This window comes from Canis lupus, chromosome 2 (assembly GCF_048164855.1).
Source record: "Canis lupus baileyi chromosome 2, mCanLup2.hap1, whole genome shotgun sequence".
Classification (NCBI taxonomy): domain Eukaryota; kingdom Metazoa; phylum Chordata; class Mammalia; order Carnivora; family Canidae; genus Canis; species Canis lupus.
In genome coordinates, this window is record NC_132839.1 from 67,881,767 (window position 1) to 67,903,663 (window position 21,897).

Here is a 21,897-nt window from a genome sequence, read left to right on the forward strand (position 1 = left end):
ATGGACAAGTGTTTTGCAAGCTGTAAAGCATCATGTCAGTGTAAGCCATCATTATCACCATAGTTAAAAACAACAACAGCACTTATTTTATCTCCAATTTATAATTTCATGCCATCATCCATCTGGGGTCTGTTCTGGTCTACAGCCTTTGGGACCTCTGTGGTCAGTGACAGTGAAGCTAGAGAGAGCCTGACACTAGGCAGGCGGGACCTGGAGACCTCAAATTATCATGGAGACTTTACTTATGTAATAGCACTGGTGAGGGGTTTTGCATCTGATTACAACAGTAATTCCTGCAACTGTAGAAAATCCGTAGAAATTGAACAAGCAAAATCTTTGGAGTCAGATCATGATTTAAATCAGGTCTCTGCTACATAATAGCTAAGTAACATGAAATACTTACACATCATTTCTGGACCTCATTTTCTCATTTAAAAAAAGCAGGCAATTAAAAAGCATCATATAAACAAATGTATTTAAGGTAGCACAAAGTTACATAACAAATGTTATATAATAAATGCTGAACAAATGCTAATTCCCTGCCATTTACACTCTTCCCTCCATAATGTACCAAAACAGAAATGACATGATGCACACTACACCTTCCCAAACTATATTTTCTTTCAGATATGATTGCACATCTTGTATGTGCCAGGAATTATGCTGGACACCAAACATACAAATGTGAATAAAAATCATCTTCAAAGTACATGATAATTGATGAATAGAATTAAGTTGAGTCCAAAACATTAAGTGAGGTATTGAAACATACACTATTGGGAAATGAAGATCCTTTGGGGAATGGTTTAATAATAATTTTTAAAAGGTCACATGCCCAAGAACACAGGGCTAGATCTATCTCGGTGATTACCAAACTTTTAGCTAGGTGCTAAAAGCACCTAAAAGCAAAGAGGGCCTTCAATAAATGGGGTGTGTTTTTTTTTTTTGTAAAATTTATTTATTTGAGAGAAAGAGACAGCATGTGCACAGTGGGGAGAGGCAAAGGGAGAGGGAGAGAGTCTTAAGCAGACTTCATGCTGAGCGTTGAGCCTGACTGGAGGCTCAATCCCATGAGCTCAAGATCACAACCTGAGACACAACCAAGAGTCCGACACCTAACTGACTGCACAATCCAGACACCCCACAATAAATGTTTTCTTAAGCAAACCTATTAGGAAACAGGAAAGAATAATGAGTAATTAACAATTACCCATTAATCAATTAATTACACTAATTCTGTTGTATTGGGAGACATCTTCCTGCTAACAAGATCTTCATCCATACACTTTCAAGGTGCAAAAACAATCATCACCTCTCAGGCAAGAATTGCTTAGTGAGGTTCTTGTGTTGCCAAGTGGTTGAAGAACTAGATGAAAATCAACCGTTCAGACCACATTCCTCCTTTTCCAGATGCTGACCAATGTGGCACAGTTAGACAGTAAAGGAACTAGGATCAGCCGTATATTCTGATCCCCATCAGAACTTCTTGCAATGTGTCTTCCGAACTACATTTGATTAAATGGTATGCATAATCTTGAAGAGCTGAAATCTGCCCTCCCATTAACCATAGATACCCTGAAAGAAAAAAACCAGTTGAATTCCAAACAAGTTCTACATAAAACAGGACCCATTCTGCCATGTTTCAGAGGCAACCTGTCAAACGGACAGCATGTCCACAGATCTGGCACCACCCAGAAAGGAAGGTTTTGTTTCCAGTTTCCCGGAACACTCTATGCCATTTTGGGGCCAGTTTCAAGAATGTGAGAGATTCAGTCCAATCTCCATCACTTGTATCAGCCAGGAAAAGAACAGTCTGAATTCTTGCCCTTTATTCTCATTTTAAACTATTTTCCCCTGCTATAGCAACACCAGCAGAAGGATAGCAGTGCTAGCAATCATTCTCTCTCCATCATCCAGAACAGCTCTTGCAAACAGGTGGTCTTCATGATCCAGCCCAACACCACCTCACCGAGCAATCTGGGGGACTCAGTGTGAATGCCTTTGATTTCCCACCTATCAATGTAAGCCTATATTCATTAATACAGTATGGCCTCATGTTTATTGAGCCCTCTGCTAAGTGTTGTATGTATCTCATCTAGTCCTTATAATAGTCCTGCATGTGGGTGATACTATCATCATTCCCATGTTTCCAGGGAAGAGAGTAAGATTTAAAGTGTTCAAAAAAAAAAAACAAAAAACAAAAACAAAAACAAAAAATAAAAATAAAGTGTTCTAGTTGGGGATCCCTGGGTGGCTCAGTGGTTTGGCGCCTGCCTTTGGCCCAGGGCGCGATCCTGGAGTCCCGGGATTGAGTCCAGCATCGGGCTCCCTGCATGGAGCTTGCTTCTCCCTCTGCCTGTCTCTCTCTCTCTCTCTCTCTCTCTCTCTCTCTTTCTCTGTCTATCATGAATAAATATAAATAAATAAATAAATAAATAAATAAATAAATAAATAAATCTAAAAAAAATAAAGTGTTCTACTGCTTGTGAATAGCAGAGCCCAATGTAAACCCAGACCACCCAGCTTGACATCACATTACAGTGTCACCTTCCTCTGCCACTTTTAGGAAATGGCATGCTACTTCTCTGCCCTCCAAGCAAAGGACATCCCCTGCACCCCGTCCCCTCACCCCCCTGGACTCAGTCATGTTATTTTAGGTTTCCTCTCCTTCCTTATTTTTGACTACTACTTCTGTATTAATTCCTTCCACACATCCCTTTCATCTTAAAAAAATAAATAAATAAAGTTGCCTAACCCTCTGTTCACCTCTAGTTCTGTTTCTTCTGCCTTTGGTCTCTCAAGAATCTGAGCTTCTTGAAAGATTCATCTGCTTTTACTGTCTCCAATGTCATTTCCCATTGGCTCTCCAGTTCACCAAAATCAGGAGTCCTTATCAAACCACTCCTCTGTCAATCTCCCAGCTAAAGTCACTAGTTAAGCCAAATGTGCATCTATAGACCAGACTCCCTCTCTGCCCCAGTTCCAAACTTGTATATCAAGTGTGCCTACTGACAATTCTGTTTAGGCAGCATAGGCATGACAACATAGGCATCACAAATTGGTGTGTCCCTTCACTCCCCTCGTGACACCCTAGGCTTCTCTATCTCAACGGGCACCACCATTACCCAGCTGCTCACTCTACATGTCCTCCTTGACCCTTCTCCTTCTCTCTGTCTCCAATTGAACCCACTTGAACAGCAAGATCTACTGTGTTTACCTCCAAAATGTATTTCCAAACCATTCACTTATCTCCATCTCCACTGAACTCTGGGAGATCCAGGTGCCAGCATCTCACACCTGGACCACTGAAAGAGCCATCTAATTGGTGCCTCCCTCAACTATGTTTGCCTTCTCGTGACTTTTTTTTTTTAATATGAATTCAACTAACCAATATATAGTACATCATTAGTTTCAGATGTAGTGTTCAACTATTTATCAGTTGCATATCACGACCAGTGATCATCACATCAAGTGCCCTTCTTAATGCGTGTCACCCAGTGACCCCCATCCCCTACTCACCTCCCCTCTAGTAATCCTCAGTTTGTTTCCCAGAGTTAAGAATCTCTCATGGTTTATCTTGCATAGATTGACATGGATAGAACTGGAGGGTATTATGCTGAGTGAAATAAGTAAATTGGAGAAAGGCAATTATCATATGGTTTCACTGTTATGTAGAATATAAGGAACAGTGCAGAGGATCACAGGGGAAGGGAGGGAAAACTGAATGGAAATAAATCAGAGAGGGCGATAAACCACCCACTTTTTATTCAACAGCTAAAGAATCATTAAAATGGAAATCAAAGATGTCACTTCCCTGCTAAAAGCATTGTGATGGCTTCTAAGTTTTTGTGGAACTAACTCCTGGTGTCCCCCAAGTCCCTGCATGACCTGACTTTCTCACTTCCCCATTTGTTGGGGATGTGGGCATTGCTGTCAAAAGGATTTGTAGCATTTTTCATGCAACTTTAGTCAAGTTCTATGTAAAATAAAGATATTAATGCGTACTTTATAAAGAGGTTTCATAAAGTTTTTTCAATTAACCTATTGTTAATTAGAATAATTACCTTCAGAAATGTAATATATATCAGAGTTAGAATTTCAGATTATATGAGATAACATGGACCACTCAATAAATGGTGCTGTGACGCAGTCACTTGTTTTGAAAAATAAATTGCAGTGGATGCCTGCATCATGTACGTAAACACATACATGAAAATTGATTCTAAATAATTTATATATTTAACTATTAAAAGCAATACTTTAAAACTATTTATACATGTATATAAGAACATATTCTTGTGATTCAGGGTAGAGAATATTTATTGAAGATACATCAATAAATAATATAAAATGAAAAGATGGGAGCGCCTGGGTGGCTCAGCCAGTTAAGCATCTGCCTTTGGCTCAGGTCATGATCTGCGGACCCTGGGGTTGAGCCCTGTCACGCTCTTGCTTCCTGTCAGGTTGAGCAGGGAGCCTGCTTCTCCCTCTTCCTCTACTTCTCCCTCTGTTCATGTTCTTTCTCTCTCTGTCTCTCTATAAAAGAAATAAAATCTTTTTTAAAAAATTAAAAATAAAATGAAAAGATGAAAGACACCTGGTGGCTCAGTCAGTGAAGCATCTGACTCTTGATTTCCACTCAGGTTATGATCTCAGGGTCATGGGATGGAGCCAAGCCCCAAGTAGGCCTCCATGCTCAGCAGGGAGTCTGCTTGGGATTCTCTCTCTCCCTCTGCCTCTCTCTCCGTGAGTGTATACTCTCTCTCTCAAATACATAAATAAACCTTTAAAATATAAAGTAAATAAAATAAAATGAAAAGATGAGCCATAGGAGACACATTTGTATGATGTATATATACATATATATTATATATATAATATAGAGAGAGTAGTTTATATATATTATATATGTATTTAAAATGGGACCAATTAAATATATGTAAATTATATATAATTATTTTATATTATATCATCAATATGTAAATACATCTAAATATATAATTTACATATATGATTATATATAACATACAGGAGATATATGATACACATATGTATATGAGAATAAATACACATAGAATACATTTGCAAAACAAAACCAACAAAGAATCAATTAGCATTTGGAATATATGAAAATTCCTATATGTCAATAAGAAAAATACAAACGGGGGATCCCTGGGTGGCTCAGTGGCTTAGCACCTGCCTTCAGCCCAGGGCATGATTCTGAAGTCTCAGGATCAAGTTCCACATCGGGCTCCCTACATGGAGCCTGCTTCTCCCTCTGCCTGTGTCTCTACCTCTCTCTCTCTGTGTCTCTCATGAATAAAAAAATAAATTAAAAAAAATACAAACAACCCAAATAGAAAAATGGGCATAAGTCATGAACAGTTATCACACTAAAACATAAATTGTCAATAAACACGTAAAGATGCTGAACCTTATCGGCAATTAAGGAAACACAACTTCAGACCACAATGAGATATTTTACAACCACTAGTTTGGCAAAAATTAAAAGGATAATACCAAGTCCTAGTAATTGGTACGACTATTTAGGAATCCAAATTGAGTTAAGTTGAACATGGGCATAATTCTAGGTCTTTAGATATACTATGGCCTCAGCTTAGAATGCACCTTCTCAAATTATCTGCCTGGAAAATTCTTATTCATACTTTAAAACCCTGCTCAGATGGCATCTACTCACTAAAACCCCAAAATCCCAGGTGTAGTAGAAAAATCTTACCATCCCATATTGCATTGTAATAGAAGTATATGCTTACACTATTGCCCTACTAGCCTAGGAACTTGGCAAAAGAAAGAGCCATTTCAGCTGTGTCAAGGAGCAGCATGTGGCACTCAAGAGATGAACTTAAATGAGCAGGACCTCAAGTCTTCCAGGTTCCATTTCATAATTCCCACACACCCCTCCCTTCAGCAGCAGCCACAAATTGCGGTCTGTGCTTCCTTTTCTGGTAAGCACTAGGCTCCTGCACCATTTCCTTCTTCTCTCTCAGCTTCACATTCTCAGCACTCAATGCTCTGCTGCATTTTCACAGGACCCAACCCCAAAGCCAAATGAAACAATCAAGAAAACCTACACACATGTGGAATAGAATATCAATCAAAAATACCTCACTCTTGAGTGATTTTGGACTCCAAAGCCAGCTTCAATGTTAAAGGACATTGAATTCCTAATTCTATGGACCCCTGTGGGAACCATTTTCCCATCAAGGATTTGGATGGAGGTGACTGCCTGTAACCAATTAAGATGTATGTTTGGTGTTTGGCAGCTCCCTGACCCCCGCCTTCTGTTCCTTCATCACCAGGGACCTTGTATTGAGTGGCAGATGCGGGCAAAGCGGCAGTGACTTGCTTAGACTGCAGCCGATATCATTTGGCTGTATTTACAGTCAGCCCAGCTGCAGCCCAGTCAGTTGCTCGGACACTTGGGAAACAACAGTTGCTTTTCCAAGTCAGTGTATGAGGCTTCGTGGCATAATAGAGCATTACAGAGGAAGCGCTGAGATAGATTTCTAGCTCCACTGTTGTGCAGTTCTGTGGCTTTTCCCCAAAAAATAATCTCGCTGGACCTGGTTCTCCCTGTTTGGAAAGTAATTACTATTTTGCCTGCTTTCCCAGGGCAAGGAGAGGTTTTAAGGATTAAATGCAATGATGAATGTAAACTCTAAGTTAATATTAAAACATTAATATTAGCCAATATTTTAATGCTTTTTAAATGCTTGACATGATTCTAACTGCTTAATATATGGTGGGGTTTTTTGGAGTTCAATTTGCCAACATATAGCAATCACCTAGTGCTCATCCCATCGAGTGCCCCCCTCAGTGCCCGTCACCCAGTCACCCCAACCTCCTGCCCACCTCCCTCTCCACTACCCCTTGTTCATTTCCCAGAATTAGGAGTCTCTCATGTTCTGTCATCCTCACTGAACTAATTGCTTAATATATGTTGAATCACCTGATCCTAGTAGTAATTTTATGAGCTAAGTACCAGAAGTCCATTCTAAATATAAAAAAATATTAAAGGCATGGGGAGCCTGGGTGGCTCAGTCAGTTAAGTGGTCAACTCTTGATTTTGGCTCAGGTCATGATCTCAGGGTCCTGGGATCAAGTCCCATGTCAAGCTCTGCATTCAGTGGGAAGTCAGCTTGAGGATTATCTTTCTCCCTCTGCCTGTGCCCCTCCCCCTGCCCGCTCTCTCTCTCTTAAATAAATAAATCTTAAAAGATAAAAATAAAGGCAGAAAAACGTTTAAGGATCTTGCTGACAGAGCCAATAATGGCAAGATCCAGGATCTGAGACTAGACTCTTCAGCAGCTGATTAAGGTGCTACACTGAACATCCTGATTAAGGTCCTACACTGAACATCAATAGGAATGTTTTCCTATTGCTTTGGATATACTTTTTTTTTAAAGATTTATTTATTTATTTATTTATTTATTTATTTATTTATTTATTTATTTATTCATTCATGAGAGACACAGAGACACAGGCAGAGAGAGAAGCAGGCTCCCTGTGGGGAGTCTGATATGAGACTTGATCCCGGGATCTCAGGATCACAACCTGAGCCAAAGGCAGACACAACCACTGAGGCACCTAGGTGCCCCTAGATTTACTTTTAATAGTATCTTGTCCATGCTTCTATAAAAGTACTTCCCATTTTGTTATAGTTTGGTTTTTGTATACCTGTCTCTCCCTGTTTGAGTGTGAGGGCAGGAACTATATTGTCATCTGAAATGGTCCCAGCACTGAGTACCAAGTCTAACGTATGGTAGGTAGTAAGTAGCCACTCTAGAGATTTGTGGGCTGGAGAAACAGAAGAATGAGGAGAGTGGACAGAATGGATAGGTGGACGGGTGGACAGATGACCAGTTAAGTCCGAAATTGTCAGTTTTGTAGAATGGTATCTGATCATCTTAAAACTACAAAATTATGTATTTTCTCCATCCTCATTGAGTTTTTTTTCCAACTTTATTTTCTACCTCTAATCATGGAAAACCCATTTGCTATTGTCATAGCTTATAGAAACCCCTAAGATTTGAAAAGGGCACAAGAAATGGAGCTGAACCAGTAGAGGAGAAAGGATTTGCTGCTACTTCTCAAAGCATGATCGATTCTATCATTGTACCTTATATTTTAGGCATTTTTGTCCTTGCTTTCTTTGAGCACTTTGAGAGTGATAACTGCATCTTGAACACCTCTGAGTCCAGAGTTTTGTATCACCTACTGTGATACAAAAGTAACCGTGCAGCATGTGTCAGACTAACACTTGGAGACTGACAAGTTGGCCACCTCCCAACATCTCCCCATGTGCACTTTTCCAGCCATATCCGGCAGGTATCACTGCACATGCTCCTCCCATCTTCATACAGTGGCCGGTCCTCCCTCCTCCGGGACAAACATGTTAACTAGAAAGCATCGAATTAACTTTACTCTGACTTTTGTATGGGAAGAGTCTCCTGTTTAACAGAGCAGCTCTTCACTGGAGACATCAGCAAACTCCCCTTTTGGGAAGAGTCCCTCAAAGTGGCTCAAAATCTGATCTGCCAAAATAGAAGTATGATCCTATAGCCAAAGCTTCCAACTTCTTGCGAGACTAGGCTCATTCTTTCTATATTCTTGTCTTCTACTGAGACTTTTTCTCTTACTATCCTTGGTTTCATCCTTCAGTATACAGAAGAAAAAAATTATCAAGGTTACTGGGGTGGAAAAAAAAGCAGGAAGGGGAGAAAGGGAGGAGACGCCAGATAAATAGTGTGGCCAATATTTGTTGAGTTCTTATGTCCCAGTTATTAAACTACTGCCTCTCAGTTATATTTCCACACTTCTGCGCTCTGCTCTGGTGCTGAGACTAAGATGGCAAACTGTATTTCTTTGTTGCCAACTGCTCCCTTCCATGCCCTGCCCATCCAGCCGCAGACATCCAGAATGTCCCTCCTGCTTTACTCTCTGTTCCTGTCTGTGTCACACAGGCAAGAGCTCTTTACCTGGCCAGCAATTTGTTTTAGTTTCCAATTTGTTTTAGTTTCCAATTTGTTTGTTTGTTTCCCACACTCTTAAGATTGGTCTCACTGTGCTTCCTCAAAAACACCAGGTGCTGGCCAGTATCCCCTCCTAGAGGCCTGGGTCCCACGCTCCTCCTCCCAGCTTCCACACTCTGAGAACACCACCACATTCCTTCATTCTCCAGTTACTATGCCTGTGCTGCCTCGGTGGGGAATTTTGGCTTTTGTTTGTTGGCTTTTGTTTTGTTTTTTTCTGGTTTGTTCCTCCAATCACTATTTAGTAAATCCCCTATGTTAAATTCTCTTCTGCTAGAATTTCCGCTTTCTTTTATTTTTTTAATTTAAATTCAATTTGCCAACATATAGTACATCATTCATTTCAGATGTAGTTTTCAATAATTCAGTTGCCTATAACATCCAGTGCTCAATCACATCAAGTGCCTTCCTTAATGCCCAGCACCCAGTGACCCCATCCCCCCACCACCTCCCCTCCAGCAACTCTCAGTTTCCTAGAGTTAAGTCTCTCATGGTTTGTCTTCCTCTCTAAATTTCCCCATTCAGTTTCCCCTCCGTCCCTCATGGTCCTTTGCACTATTTCTTATACTCTTCATATGAGTGAAACCACATGATAATTGGCTTTCTCTGACTGATTTTTTTCACTTAGCATAATAGCCTCCAGTTCTATCCATGTTAATGTAAATGATAGGTGTTCATCCTTTCTTATGGCTGAGGACTATTCCATTGCATATATATACCACCTCATCTTTATCCATTCATCTGTTGAAGGACATTTCCTCTTCTTCCACCATTTAGCTATTGTGGACATTGCTGCTATGAACAATGGGATGCAGGTGCCCTTTTGTTTCACTACATCTGTATCTTTGGGGTAAATACCCAGTAGTGCAATTGCTGGGTCATAGAGTAGCTCTATTTTTAACTTTCTGAGGAACCTCGATACTGTTTTCCAGAGTGGCTGTGGCAGCTTGTATTCCCACCAACAGTGTAAGTTCCCCTATCTCTACATCCTCACCAACATTTGTTGTTTCCTGTCTTATTAATTTAGCCATTCTAACAGGTGTAAAGTGGTATCTCATTGTGGTTTTGATTTGTATGTCCCCCATGACGAGTGATGTGGAGCATTATTTCGTGTGCCTGCTGTCTATTTGTAGGTCTTCTTTGAAGAAATGTCTGTTCACATCTTCTGCTCATTTCTTGACTGAATTGTTTAATTTCTGCTTTCTGAATGAACCCTAACTGATTCAACTTACTATGTGCCAGACACTGTGTGCCTTTTACACTTGCACTTGCCCTTAACAAAACCCTACAAGGGCATTATCCTCTTCCTTATGGATGAGCAAAGAGACACGGAGCAATGAAGCTCTTGCCCAAGCTCACATAGCCTTGCTTATGGTGTTGGAAGCTTCTAACTCTAATGAGATCCTATCTAAAAATATCTATTTCCGTGTGACTTATGCTTTCTGAGAGTGAATCCACATCCTTAGTGCCAGGGTCCTTCTTAGAACCAAAACTATATACAAAGTTCCCTGAATAAAGAAGCATGTCACTCTTCCTCTCCACCCACAGATGGCAACCGCACAGAGATTTATTACCAACAGATGGCTGCAATGTAGGAATGAGAAAGGGTGTACCTGGAACACAGAAGACCAGCACAGCAATCCAAAGTTATTTCCCACCTACACAGCTACAAGGGAATCAAATTCCAATCGAAAAATGATTATGTCTTTCCCCAGAGTTTCTGATGAAAAAAGCAAATGAAGTTCATAGAGTTGGCCAGAAGCCAACCCAGACCAGGTTTTCTTTTGCCTTGTAATAGATCATGTCTCTCTCTATATATTTGCATCAATCTCGTTTCCTCTTTTGTGCATCTCTTCATATAATGGGCTCCTTCAGCCATTTTCATTCCTCTTGTTCCATCATTTTGACACCCTGTCTCTTCTGTAAGTAAAATAAATTCTTGGAAGACAGCTTAATCCTTGAAGGGAGAGATTTGGTCAACTTTTTGAACTTGACACAGAAAGATATTTCCAATACCAATTTTCTCATCAAGAAGTTACTTGTAATCCAAAACCTTCTGAAGCCCTAGTAATTCCTCTTATTTGTCTTGTTGGTGATTGAAAGGTGTGTGCCAGGTGTGCAATGGCAAAGCTACTCTTAGATCAACAGACCTCAGGAGGTTTGCGGTGCTTTCCCTTCACACAAGAAACCATGTTAGGCCATATCTTTGTCTAACAAAGTTCTATTTCATTTTCAATTATTAAAAGTCAAAATGATGTGTATTACAGGTCTCTCTCCATTTTTTTACTAAATATACTGTTTTTTTTAGTTTTGAGAGTCATATCTAATCAGGCTGATTCTTGGATTTGGCATTCTACCCAGTATGGCTTTTTCTAATCATTGTTTGAAAAATGGCCTTTTAAAATGAGGCCTGTTGATATCACAGAAAGGAAGAAAATGACCTCATTTCTTGTTAAAAACTTTATCACCAGAAGTCACAATTGTTCTTGGGAAGAGCCTGGAGTGGGTGCCATTCTGCTGTACCATAAGAGGCATCCTCCTGCTGTCCAACAGGGGCATTCTGGGACCATGCTGTGCATTAGCACCAGCAGCAACCTTCATTAATATTCCATCCCTGTGGGTGACATGAAGGACCCTCTAGGAGGGCGCTGAGTGTGTAATGTAATAGGAGTAAGACAAACCTGGATGTGAATCCCAGCTCTGCAGTTTACTTGCCCACTCAGAGTCTCAGCTGGTTTCATTTTATAAAATGTAGATAAATGCTACCATTAAAGTTAGTGAAAGGGAGGCAATATATCCATGCTAATATACCTAATTGTGCCAGACACAGCATTAGGTACTGGTGAGGACATTTTATCCACACAGCAATTACTCAAGTTGGGTCCTAGTTGGCATCTTTTATTTTACATGTGAGGAAACCAAGTCCCCAAGAATGAATGAAGTTTCCCAAGTAGATAGTCAACCCAATTTAAAATCAAATTGTCCATCCCCAAAGTCACGTCTTTTCCCCAAACCACACTGCTTTCCAAAAAAGAATAGATGGGTGCACTGCAAACAGACTGAATGGTAATGAGGTGGGAAGCCTTTTGCCAGAGCTCTTTAAATTACATCATATATCCCTTTCAAGGACATGACAGCCATGGCAGGAGAAGGGTGTAGAAGAGGAGCAGAGGAAGGCACAGTGTCAACAGCAAGGAGAAACTCTCAAACAGTGAGGGGACGACAGGCATCAGATTAATTTGCTGGGCAAGTCTGCCTTTCCTTGCATCCATGAAGTGCATCACCAAGTGCATCTTGGTCTGACACTATATAATATTGTCGAAGCTTGAGGATACCAAAATACCACTTTATTCTGTCCTAAGAATTCTGGTCCAATTGGAATGTAAATGCAGGCACTAGACAGGAATTAAAATACAGTGTCTGTTTTATTACTGGTATAACCTTAATTGTAGGATGATGCTTAAACTCAAAGCCAAAATAGGCTACTGAAATGACTTATCCCTTTTCTTCCCCCATATTTCTCAGGAGATTCTACTTCTAGAGGAAACTAAGATGTAGACCAAGTGAAAGAATCATTTTCAACACTTCAATCTAGACCCCAGTTTTTCCTTAAAAGGGAAGAGATATTGGTGTAATTAAGTATCAGCCAAGCTAGCTCCAAAGGAAAGGGAAGACAATCCTCCTTCCAAATATATAAATATAGTATTACAAAATGTTACAACCCTCTTTATTAAGACAAAACAAAATAATACTCTTTACTTTGGGTTCATTATGAAGACAAAGACTTGCCTAGGAACCTGACTTCCATATGCAAAAATGTTTCAATGGGAAAATACATTTCACCTACCAAATAGGCCAACCCTGAAAGGTTGGAAACTCAATCCATTTCTCAGTATAAATACAGCACTGCATTCTCACAGTACCCACTATTTCTAAGGGAAGGTCAGCTCCAAAGCTTTCCATTTTAATTGGAAACAAAAAGAAAAAAACACTAAACTCTAGGGATCTTCATAACGTTGAGGAAAAATCCAAATTCCATTGACTCTTTTCCCCTTCGTCACCTTCTCTGTACACAATACCCTCTGTTTATATTTGTCTTTCTTCCAAAGACCTAATTATATAGAAACAGAAACATTTTTAAAGACAAAAATGCTTGTTGATGTTATGTGAGTTCATTCTGTTAGTGCTCTGGGAAGCTAAGTGTTTGCAGGGTCCAGTGAAATAGAATTTGCCAAGTAATTCCCCCAAAGAGCTAATTTGCTATCCTCTATTTTTAGAGACTAGTACCCTCACTTTGGCTCACTGTGAAATAAGATCTACTTATTTCTATCTCAACTGTGCACACAAGAAACTAGTATGAGATTGAAACTTGTCATTGCAGAACAACCCTTCATTCAACAAATATTCCCTGAGAATTTAGTGTTTAGGAAATCATCCTAGTAAGTAGTAATATACAGAGTTTCAGGCTGATACTTTCAATATCAATATAGATGATCCATCCAACATCTAGCTTCTCAATTCTCTTTATATCCTACAACAATTGTATCCTCTAACCCATCTCACAAACCCATCCCATGTCATAGCCCAGATGATCCTATCCGTCTAAAAAGATCAACTGGAAGAATCCTACACTTACTACTGACTCCATCTCCAGCTCTCTCCTGCTGTGCTCACATTCCAACCATCCCTTGATCTCAACCATATTAAAATCCATTCCACTTATTTTTCCTCACCCCTCACCTTTTGATTTTATTCACATAAAAATCCACAGCCCAGGGACACATGGGTGACTCAGTGGTTGAGCGTCTGTCTTCTGCTCAGGTTGTGATCCTGGGGTCTTGGGATCAAGTGCCACATCGGACTCCACGCAGGGAGCGTGCTTCTCCCTCTGCCTGTGTCTCTGCCTCTCTCTGTGTGTCTCTCGTGAATAAATAAATAAAATCTTTTTTAAAAAATCCACAGCACATCATTATAATTAGTTGTCAACACAGACTGGCAACTTTTCTCTCTCCACTCTCACTTGGAGTAAAACAAACAAACAAATGAATAAAACATGCTTAAAACTAGTTCTCAATCTTCTTTTGTGTCTGCAAACACAGCTGGAGGAAAACACATAAGCACATGGGTGTTCCACTTCAAATTCCCAAGTACTAAACTCAAAACAGCCCTCATTACTGTTCATGAAATGTACTGCACGCCCCTATTCAAATATCTCTGACACTTTCTTGGCTGCCTGTTTCTCACCTTCTAATCTCTCTTCAAAGTTGTGTAAAGCTTTTTCTACTTCCTTATTCTCAATGAATGGCCTTGCATCTTATTCAGTTGAGACAGTAGAGCAATCAGAAGGTAATTTCCACCTGTTCCCACATAAATGTACCACACTAAATGCCCCTGAACCATACATACTGGATCTCCTCCCATACAATAATGATATGCTCCCATCTATGACCAATCCCTCTGTATGCCTATTAGATCCTATCTCATTTCACCAACTCAGGGAAACTGCTCCAACTAATCTCCCCCATATCCTCTATCATCAATCATTTCCCCTTCTGGGTCATAGCCAGCAGCACACAAATATGATGTAATGTCCCATATCAACCACTCTCAGCTACAGTCAATTGCTTTCACAGAAAAACTCTTCCCAAGAGTAGTCCATGTTCTGTCTTCACTTTCCCTTTCCATTTTCTCTTGAACATCCTCCAGTCAAGCTTTCAACCTCATGTCCTCACCAAAACTAATTCAATCAAGGTCATCAACAGCCTTTATACTGACATTCAAAATCAGTTCTCAATTCTTTTTTTTAAGATTTTATTTATTTATTCACGAGAGACACAGAGAGAGGCAGAGACACAAGCAGAGAGAGAAGCAGGCTCCATGTAGCGAGCCTGACGTGGGACTCGATCCTGGGTCTCCAGGATCACACCCTGGGCTGAAGGCGGCACTAAATCGCTCTGCCTCTCAGGCTGCCCTCAATTCTCAATTCTTTTTTTTTTTTATTTTTTATTGGTGTTCAATTTGTCAACATATAGAATAACACCCAGTGCTCATCCCATCAAGTGCCCACCTCAGTGCCCGTCATCCAGTCACCCCCACCCCCCGCCCACTTCCCCTTCCACCACCCCTAGTTCGTTTCCCAGAGTTAGTTTCATGTTCTGTCTCCCTTTCTGATATTTCCAATTCTCAATTCTTACCAGACTCAGCCTATCAGCTACATTTGACATAATGACCTCTTCCTACTCCTTGATATACTTCCTTCACTTGACTTCAGGACATCACTTGGCTTTCCTCCTAGCACACACCACTCTTTCTCAGGCTCATTCACTGGCACCTCCTCTTTTTCCTGACTTATGAATGCTGGAGTGCTCAAAGACCCATTCCTTGGATCTCTCTTATTACTTAACTACACTTACTTTCTTGGATAGTTCAACTTATCCAATCTCATAGCTTTAAATATCATTTATATGCTGATGATATGCAAATACTCATTACTAATTTTGCCATATCTCCGGGATTCTAAACTCCTACACTCAGCTTCCAATTTAAAATACTCCCCTAGAGGTCTCCTAGGCATCTCAAACTTCACATTTTTAAAACTCAGCTCCTAAAAAAATAAAAAATAAAAAATAAAAAAATAAAACTCAGCTCCTTCTCTTTTTTCTCCCAACCTGCCCTTACCATTCATTGTCTTTCCCATCTGAGTAAATGATAACTCCATCCTTACAGTTTCTCAAGTTGAAAAATTAGAGTCATTCTTGACTCCATCCTATACCTTGTTTTCAACAAATCTCTGTTGACTTTAATTTTGAAGAATATCTATATTCAAACCACTTCTCACAACTTTCCGTTACCACCCTAGTCCAAGCTGCCATATTTTTTTGTAATATTATAACAGTCTTTGAACTAGTCAGCTACCCTCCCTTTTTCTGTCTTCGCCCTTGAACTGTTCCCCGTATAAGAGCCAGAATGACCTTATAAAATTATAAGACAGATTATTCCTTTCAAAACTCTCCAATAGATTTTTGCTTCACTCTGGTGTCTGGTGTCCCAGACTGACTCCTTCCCTCTTTGATCTCATCTCCTACCGGGGTTCTCTCATTTACTCTGTTCCTGCCACAAGAGCCTTGTAGCTGTTCCTGATCCATCCAAACACATGCCTACCTACAGGAATTTGTCCTGACTGCTCTCCATGCCTGGGAATCACTTCCTCCTGACATCCTTTTAGCTCTTCTTAACACCTATCCCCATCTAACATAGTATATAATGTCCAGAGCCCACCCCCCACCCAACTAGAATATAAATTCCATGAGACTAGGAACTCCATATCATTTTTTGTTTTGTTTTGTTTTTTTGTTTTGTTTTTTATGAAGCCCAAGGTGGGGCTTGAACTCACAACCTGAGATCAAGACCTGAAGTGAGATAAGGAGTCAGACGCTTAACCAACTGAGCCACCCAGGTGCCCCATCTTTTTGCTCATGACTGTATCCCCAATGTTTAGAACAATGTCTCTAGAGGCTTCCAAAAAATATCAGCTGAGTGAGTGAATGAATGAGCAGATGAGAAAACTCTTAGGGTATGGGGTTGTAGAAGCTTTTCCGGAAAAAGCTTTCACACAGCCAGACCACAACACAGGTGGAATAAAAACCAGAATCAGCTTCCACACTGTGATGCTAGGGAGATCCTTTATACCCTTAAATAGAACTTTGTGAGAAATGTTGAGTTAAGGATCATCCCGAACTGATTTGGTTCGCAAAGAGACTGCTATGATTTTTAAATCAACAAATATTGACTGTGATTTGACCCCCAAAAAGAATAACCTTGCTTAATGATGAATAAAAATCAAAAGGACCAAGGATGTTTTTGATTGTTCCCTCCTTGCTTGAAGATAATGCCCACCTGTAAACTCTTCCTAGCAGGTCTGTGCCACCAGGAAACACATGTCTCATCCATTATTCTGACACTGTCCTCTTTTCCATCCCCCAGGTCACTAGGAATCATCCTCCGCATGTGACTGATACAGCCATCATTCACACCATTGGCACTCCGAACCACACATTTTCTGTACAGGTGCAGACCTGAACATCTTACAGGCGTGGAAACGCACAGACCTACAAATTGCCAATGCCTTTTCAACCCACTATGTGGGAACACATGCACAGGCCAAACCCCCATATCCCTAAACTGAAAAGCATCAAGTGAACAGCTGTGTTCTCTGCTATCAGGGGATTGAATATCTTTTGTGTCTGGTCCCTGGATCCATCCATATACTCAAATCAACCTCATTACTCTATTCAGAAGACATACTTCTTCTCGAAGTAGCTTCCACAGGAGAGGCACCTGGCTGATTCAGTTGGTAGAGCTTGTGACTCTTGATCTTGGGGTTGTGAGTTCAAGCCCCACATTGGGTGTAGAGATTACTTAAAAAATAAGTGCCACATGAACCACAGATATGACCATGGGTTTCAGAGTCAGGGAGAGATGGATCTGAATACCATTTCAAATTCTTATTGATTGTGAGACCATAATTAACTACTTCACCTCCCTGGGTGTCCATTTTTTATCAGTAAGGTAGAAATAATAATAATGTCTATTTCATAGGCTTGTTCAAAGATTTACTTAGTATGGGCACAAAAAGCTTTAGCACAGTGCCAGACATATATGGAGGATTCAATAAATAGTTTAATTTTTTTTTTTTTTTTTTTTTTTTTTTTTTTTTTTTTTTACTTTTCAGGGCTCTTATCCTTCTGTGGTAGGTTTTTTCCACAAATGGCAACAATGATCTTTCATCCCACATGCCCATTTGCAACATGACTTTTCCACTCCTCCTGCAAAGAAAGAGTCTATTTCCCACCCACCCACTCCTTGCATATTTTAGGCTGGCCCTGTGCCTTGCTCTGATGGAAAGAACACAACAGAAGTGGTGCTGTGTGACTGCAGAACCTAGAGTTTGAAAGCCTCGGTGCTTCTGTTTCACCCTTGTGGAGGCCACCTGCCACATGAGAGCTTGGACTGAACCATGGAATGGTGGGATAGCACATTGAAAAGCCACGTGGTGGAAAACAGGTGCCCAGTAGCAGCAGGCACCAAGGCCCAGATGTGTCCCTGAGGCAGTTTTGGGCACAATCATATGATTAGTCCACTACCTCTCTAGTGCAACCAGATCTGAGTGCTCACATACTAAAATACTATACATATTACTTTATCTTAAACTACTTTCCTTTTACTTCTTCCTTGGTTATATTGAGACACTATATTGATTTGTTTTGAAATCATATTGCGGATGGGTTGTATTATCTTTCTGGTAAAGTGAGAACAGGTTATGAAATATTAGGTACTCAAAGGAGTCATAAGGTAGTAAATCACTGCCTTTGGGCCATCTTGCCTAGATCCAGGATCCCCCTGATGGATATTTGGATATTTGGTTACCCATATGTTATCTGTATAAAAACTAGTTATACTTTCTCACAAACTCACCGATTCATTTCTTCTCTTATGGATTTTTCTGTCTAGGCCAGGGTTTTTCAACATTATTTAATCCAAGACCTTTTGATTAACATGAAAATAATGTCTCTCATACACACACACACACACACACACACACACACATACACCAGATCTTGCTGTGAGAACCTCTGCCTCCAGCAGAAATCCACCCCATATAGTCATTGTACTACACGGTAGACAGCAGGTTCCTTGAGAAAATCAACACTGCGACTCATCTCTGGACCTCACCTCTTCCCCCAGAGGGCCTAGAACATAGCCAAGCACTTAAAAAACATTAAGGTTTATTTCTTCCATGTTGGCTTCATAGAGCAGAAAATATTGCCTGAAATTAATATCAACTTGTTCAAATTCCTGACTCACTGTTTTCAAATCTCCAGAGGAAGTATTTACCTCAACACCTCCCTCCACACACATACAGAAATCCAGAAACCCTAGGAATTTCCCATGCTACAAATATCTCCACATTAAATGATTTCTGTACAAAACCAAGTTAAATGCCTAGAAATATGCAAGGAGGTCATATTAAATCTTTGGATAACAGCGGTTTACAAAACATTTTTATGTGTGGGGAGCACCAATGTTTATTGCACCAGATTCTTTACACAATTTGTCTCGATGCTCACACAGCATCCTGAGTTGCTATAATTACGGCCATTTCACAGATGAGGAAATCCTCCAAGAACAAGTGTTAAGTGGCTTGAAAGTCAAGGTCATACATTATCAAATGGCACATCCCAATTCCTGAAGACTGAGTCCTTTCTGTTATATCCCAGCTGAGGCTGTAGAAAGGCTGTGGTGGCCTCAAGCAATTACTTACCTCTTTGGTCTTCACTGTAAAACAGGGAAGAAATTATCACTGACATCATCCACTTGTTGCAGACCACAGGAGTTTGCCACAGGTGAACTGCTTGGACCTCCACTGGGCACAGAGTAAGTGCTATTATTATCAGACAGCCTGTAGAAACAGAAACCCAAATTGGTAATCATTATGTCATGGCCTGTGCTGTTTTCTACAGAAGGGATTTGTATGTGTTCATGGGCATTATGTCATGGCCTCTACAGAAGGGATTTGTGTGTGTTCACGGGCAATTTGACCCTGACAAGAATGGGGAAGCAAGAGGTACACCCCCTGTACCAGGTGTCTCCTGTAACAACCTGTTTTATATAGCCCATTAAAAGGGGCTTTCAACACTTGGTGATATTCAACACTTATTTCCATTATTCATTTATTATATGAATTACTCTGACTCCTAAAAGCACGTTCCTAGCCCCGAGGCCATGAAAACCCACGTGGTGAAGCCCCAGCATTGCCGACTTTTCAGTCAGGTTTCACCTTCCTGGGCTTTGGGGAAATCACAGAATGGAATGTGTCTTAGTGATTCCATTGTGATACCACTCTCCATTTTACTGAGAAGGAAACTGAGGCACAGAAAGGGAAAGTGGCTTGTTTTCTCAAGCTATCCCCTCATCAGTTTCTGGAAATAGAGATCACCCTCCTCACTTTAGGTTTCTTCCTGCTACATAATGCACACATGATGGTGCAGTCATTGCAAACCACATGTGAACCCCAATATACCTTCTTCTCATCCCCATGCCTCTCTGCCTTGCACGTGTGCCATCTTTCAGCAAAGAATCCTTTTCTCTGTGTCATCTACTAGGCTGTTTCCAGCTTGTCCATCTAGCTCACCTCAAGTCCTCATTAGGTCTCAGCTGGACTCTGGCAACAGACTCACTTAATCTCCCTGTTTCCACTTTCCTTCCTATCGATGAGCTTCATTTTTTAATGTAAATCACACCTTGATGTTCTCCTGTTTAAACGCCTCCAATGGTTTCCTGGCACACGATAAAAGCCGAATTTCTTGCTCTGCCTCCAAGGTCCTACAGAATCTGGCCCTGCCTACTTCTTATCTCACTTCCTGCCATTCCCCCTGCACTGTGTTCTGTCCACATGGACCTTTCTTCTTCTCCCTAAACACTCATATTCTTTCTGGGCGGTCACTTGCTCTTCCTCCTCCTGAAACTTGTGCCCTCAAATCTTCACAGAGGAAGATTTGAATGAATGGATAATCTTCTTTATCATTCAGATCTCAAGCTACTTTCACTGCCTCAGAATCTTCCCTTTACCACATAATTATTCTGCTTCCCATACCCTAAGTATTTCTCTGATAACATTTCCAAGTGTCTAGAATTATCGTTTGTGTAGTCACTGTCTGTCTCTTCCACCGGATGCTCTATTCCATCATTAAAAGAATAGAGTCTTCTTTGCCAATAATCTTCAGAGCCTATCATAGTGTCTGGCACAGATTTGGTGCTCAATAAATATTTTCTAAGTGGATAAGCGAATCAACATCCAATCCTGCAGGGCAGTCCCTCAATGCCAGTGTTTTCAAAAGCTACATGATGGCGATTCATAGGTATGTCAGTTCTCCTCCGCTTTTCTGCTATCTATTGTCTGTCATCTTGGATTTCCCATGAGAATCCCAAAATATTGATCCCATTATTTGGTTTCATGCGTTGATTTTCTCCAAATGATACCCATTTGTTCTCAAGTAAATGTCTTGTCTGCCCAGAATAAGACATCTCATCCTCACTTTCCAGCCTTATTCTCTGCTTTCTACCAGAAGTGTAAGAAACCACACTCCCTGTCTCTTCTTATGCCCTGACAGATACTGTGTCCATCCAATGTTGTCTAGAAACTGGTTGCCTGTACTTTTACCTCCCCACCAAACATCACCAGTTAGATGGAGCTCAGGGTCAGCGGTAAAAAGAAGCCACCGTTTTATCTATAAAGAAAACACATGAGCTAGGGTTCAAGAGCCTAACCTCTATTCTCCTACTCACTTGGCATGACCCCTTGAGAATGGCTCTTAACTTATCAGGATCTCAGTTTTCTTATCTCTAAAATAGAATATGGTCATCATGAGAATTCTCCTCTCCAATCTCCCATAACATAGAGTATAATTGACTGAGGGCCCCAGTCATGCTGTCTGAAATCCATCACCACACTGGCACCACCAACCAAAGTCTGAGAGCAGCAAGGCCACTTCTGAGAGAAGCAGGCACATTTCTGGGAGATGTGGGACCCCACAGACAGTGGCTTCAGCCCAAAGACTCTCCATCAGCTCTGCTGAAACTTTCTTTGAATTGCACTTCTGCTGAATACTTCCACTACTCAATCCTTCCATCTCTCCTCTGTGGTAGTAAGACCTGCATCGTGGTCTGATGACTCCCCCATTCTCTACTACCCCTTCTCCCTTTTCCCTTGAGGGCAGTTTCCATAATCAATCTCTTGCCTATTTAATCCAATTTTGGCATCTGCCTCTTGAAGGACGTGAACTAA

The 21,897-nt window shown here is 40.6% G+C and overlaps 1 long non-coding RNA gene across 2 annotated transcripts in view; it reads right to left on the minus strand.

Moving 5' to 3' along the window:
- The window catches only part of LOC140621092 (uncharacterized), a 419,551-nt gene that overhangs the window by 317,989 nt on the left and 79,665 nt on the right, over window positions 1-21,897 (minus strand). For both annotated transcript variants that reach the window (XR_012020815.1, XR_012020814.1), the window contains exon 5: window positions 19,375-19,512. This is a non-coding gene — a long non-coding RNA (uncharacterized lncRNA). The remainder of the gene's footprint in view (window positions 1-19,374; window positions 19,513-21,897) is intronic.